Source organism: Megalobrama amblycephala, linkage group LG14, assembly GCF_018812025.1.
Source record: "Megalobrama amblycephala isolate DHTTF-2021 linkage group LG14, ASM1881202v1, whole genome shotgun sequence".
Taxonomy (NCBI): domain Eukaryota; kingdom Metazoa; phylum Chordata; class Actinopteri; order Cypriniformes; family Xenocyprididae; genus Megalobrama; species Megalobrama amblycephala.
In genome coordinates, this window is record NC_063057.1 from 8,334,213 (window position 1) to 8,338,929 (window position 4,717).

General features: G+C 37.1%; 1 pseudogene; it reads left to right on the forward strand.

Moving 5' to 3' along the window:
• The first annotated feature begins 1,184 nt into the window (after nt 1–1,184).
• Nucleotides 1,185–1,301, forward strand: LOC125246487 (annotated as a pseudogene).
• Nucleotides 1,302–4,717: the final 3,416 nt, after the last annotated feature.

Sequence of the window (4,717 nt, forward strand, 5' to 3'; positions counted from 1 at the left end):
CTCAAGAAACATTTCTTATTATTATCAATGTTGAAAACAGTTGTGCTGCTTCATGTGTTTGTGGAAAACATGATACTTTTTTCAGGATTCTAGAATGAAGAAAAATGGATGAAGAAACAGTAAAAAAAAAAAAAAAAAAAAAACAGCATTTATTTGAAATCTTTTGCAACATTATAGATGTACAGTACAGTCCAAAAGTTTGGAACCACTAAGATTTTTAATGTTTTTAAAAGAAGTTTCGTCTGCTCACCAAGGCTACATTTATTTAATTAAAAATACAGTAAAAACAGTAATATTGTGAAATATTATTGCAATTTAAAATAACTGTTTTCTATTTGAATATATTTGACAAAGTAATTTATTCCTGTGATGGCAAAGCTGAATTTTCAGCATCATTACTCCAGTCTTCAGTGTCACATGATCCTTCAGAAATCATTCTAATATGCTGATCTGCTGCTCAAGAAACATTTAATGTGTACAATTGTACAAAATATTTGTGTACAATATTTTTTTTCAGGATTATTTGATGAATAGAAAGTTCAAAAGAACAGTGTTTATCTGAAATCAAATTTTTTGTAACATTATAAATGTCTTTACTGCCACGTTTGATTGATTTAATGCATCCTTGCTGAATAAAAGTATTCATTTCTTTAATTTCTTTTCAAAAAAATAAAAATAAAACTTCTTACTGACCCCAAACTTTTGAACGGTAGTGTATAATGCTACAGAAGCTTTGTATTTCAGATAAATGCTGTTCTTTTGAACTTTCTATTCATCAAGGAATCCTGAAAAAAAAAGTACACAACTGTTTTCAACATTGAAAATAATCATAAATGTTTATTGAGCAGCAAATCAGCATATTAGAATGATTTCTGAAGGATCATGTGACACTGAAGACTGGAGTAACGATGCTGAAAATTCAGCTTTGCATCACAGGAATAAATTACTTTGTCAAATATATTTAAATAGTACACAGTTATTTTAAATTGTAATAATATTTCACAATATTACTGTTTTTTACTGTATTTTTAATTGAATAAATGTAGCCTTGGTGAGCAGACGAAACTTCTTTTAAAAACATTAAAAATCTTAGTGGTTCCAAACTTTTGGACTGTATTGTACTGTAGTTTTAATCAATTTAACGCATCCTTGGTGAATGAAAGAAGTCATTTCTGACAAAAGCAGCCAGCAGCCATATCACCCTGTAGCCCAAGACTGGTTGCCCACTGAAGCTAAGCAGGGCTGAGCCTGGTTAGTACCTGGATGGGAGACCTCCTGGGAAAACTAGGTTGCTGCTGGAAGAGGTGTTAGTGAGGCCAGCAGGGGGTGCTCACCCTGTGGTCTGTGTGGGTCCTAATGCCCCAGTATAGTGATGGGGACACTATACTGTCAAAAAGCACCGTCCTTCGGATGAGACGTTAAACCGAGGTCCTGACTCTCTGTGGTCGTTAAAAATCCCAGGATGTCCTTCGAAAAGAGTAGGGGTGTAACCCTGACATCCTGGCCAAATTTGCCCATTGGCCTCTGTCCATCATGGCCTCCTAATCATCCCCATACACTGATTGGCTTCATCACTTTGTCTCCTCTCCACCAATAAGCTGGTGTGTGGTGTGTGGTGGGCGTTCTGGCGCAATATGGCTGCCGTCGCATCATCCAGGTGGATGCTGCACATTGGTGGTGGTTGAGGAGATTCCCCCTTCAATATGTAAAGCGCTTTGAGTGCCCAGAAAAAGCGCTATATAAATGTAAGGAATTATTATTATTATTAAAAGAAAACTTCTGAAATTGATTTAATTATTATTTTTCCTATGAATTTTACATTATTAAAAAAAAAAAAAAGAAAAAAAAAAGTATGCAAGTCTTGTCTGGTGTCCGAGGTGCTTCACAAAAAAGAAAAGTAGATCTACACAAAACAAGTTGACCAAACAGTATAAAAACATTATATTATACAGACATGAAATAACAGAGCCTGAGTCAATAGAAAAGTCTAGAGGGACAGTATCGATCAGCATGTGTGCTTTACTAATGTCTGCTGGAGTGATGAAACAAACACAAGAGTCAGCAAACAGGAGGACTTCAGATGATGAGCCCAAACCTGTGACGGCCTCAGGGGCCAAAAAAAATTCCTCCACAGCCATGCAACAAACTGCACACAGTAATAGTATACAGTGGTAGTATCCTGCCAGGTACCTGTGCAATGTACCAAACAGGTTGCAGGAGCCAACAATGCTGGCACAAACCTCCAACAGTGTGTGAAAATTTGATGGGATTGTATCCAAATATGCCCTTTTTTAATGTGTGTAAAACAAGTCAGAGATAAACAATACATACAAAGAAAGAAAACAAACTACTCCAGTGTGAAGCGGCACCAGTAAATAAACTTTATGCATTCATGCAATAGTGTGAGTGTAAAGTCCCAGACCCCTGAGATAAACAAGAGCCAGCTAAACAAACAAGAACTAGGGATGGAACAATAGTTATGTGAATTTTTATCTGAATTAGAGTAAGACAAGGTTGTTTTTCACTAGTTTGTAAGAGTTCTGAGGATAGGGTATTTATATCACAAAAATCACATCATTAGACCAGCCCATAAATTATTGTTTTATATTCATTAACAATAATTATAGAATTTGATCAATCATTTAACAACTTCATTTAACACCATTCGTTTATAATGAATGTCACATTTAGCTTGGTCTTTATTTAATGGAGTGAAATATCTCCAGATGATGCCGCGTTTCTCTTTCATTACCTCTGTAAGCACTGATCTCTCTCTGATGGCTAGTGCTTTTCAGTGTTTCTGCTCATGTGAAGAAGGAAAAAGAGTTCCTATCTTGCATAACTTTGCTAACCATTTCCCCCCTCTTTGATGCTTATTAATTTTCATGTTTAAAAATGAGTTTTAAAAACACATGTAGGATTATTATTTTTTTTCTATTTTCTGAAAGGATCTTCACAAGATCACTCTTGATTCAAGGTCGATGTTCAGGCCTGATTATGGAGGTCTATTATTCATATGTATTATTTTGTTAGTAGTTCTCAGTGGAAATCACAGCTAGTGGAGTTAGTGCAGTGTTCTCGCATTAGCATGGCAGATGTGTACTCAATACTAAAAAAGAATATGAGGAAGGGGGATCCTCTGGGAAATTAAACATTTGTTTATGATGTTTACTCTTTAGAGATGATTTTTTCACATCTAATGTCATGAATATATTTATGTGAAAACCTGTTGTGTGTGTGTGTGTGTGTGTGTGTGTGTGTGTTTGTATTCATCACACTGTCCTGTAAACATCTATCTATCTCTCTATCTATCATGGTTTCCATCCATCCATCCATCCATCCATAATCACGGTTTCCATCCATCCATCCATCCATCCATCCATCCATCCATAATCACGGTTTCCATTCATCCCTCCATAATCACGGTTTCCATCCATACATCCATCCATCCATTTTGGAATCACGGTTTCCATCCATCCATCCATCCATCCATCCATCCATCCATCCATCCATCCATCCATCCATCCATCCATCCATCCATTTCGGAATCACGGTTTCCATCCATCCATCCATCCATCCATCCATTTCGGAATCACGGTTTCCATTTATCCATCCATTCATCCATCCATCCATCCATCCATCCATCCATCCATCCATCCATCCATCCATCCATCCATCCATCCATCCATCTATAATCACGGTTTCATTCATCTATCCATAATCACGTTTTCCATCCATTCATCTATCTATCACCACATATCATATCTATCTATCTATCTATCTATCTATCTATCTATCTATCTATCTATCTATCTATCTATCTATCTATCTATCTATCTATCTATCTATCTATCTATCATGGTTTCCATCCATCCATCCATAATCAGGGTTTCCATCCATCCATCATCCATCCATTCATCCATCCATCCATCTGTAATCAAGGTTTCCATCCATCCATCCATCCATCTATAATCACGGTTTCATTCATCTATCCATAATCACGTTTTCCATCCATTCATCTACCTATCACCACATATCATATCTATCTATCTATCTATCTATCTATCTATCTATCTATCTATCTATCTATCTATCTATCTATCTATCTATCTATCTATCTATCTATCTATCTATCTATCTATCTATCTATCTATCTATCTATCATGGTTTCCATCCATCCATCCATAATCAGGGTTTCCATCCATCCATCATCCATCCATTCATCCATCCATCCATCTGTAATCAAGGTTTCCATCCATCCATCCATCCATAATCACGGTTTCCATTCATCCCTCCATAATCACGGTTTCCATCCATCCATCCATCCATCCATCCATCCATCCATCCATTTTGGAATCACGGTTTCCATCCATCCATCCATGCATCCATGCATCCATGCATCCATGCATCCATGCATCCATCCATCCATCCATCCATCCATCCATCCATTTCGGAATCACGGTTTCCATTTATCCATCCATCCATCCATCCATCCATTTCGGAATCACGGTTTCCATTTATCCATCCATCCATCCATCCATCCATCCATCCATCCATCCATCCATCCATCCATCCATTTTGGAATCACGGTTTCCATCCATCCCTCCATAATCACGGTTTCCATCCATCCATCCATCCATCCATTTCGGAATCACGGTTTCCATTTATCCATCCATCCATCCATGCATCCATGCATCCATGCATCCATCCATCCATC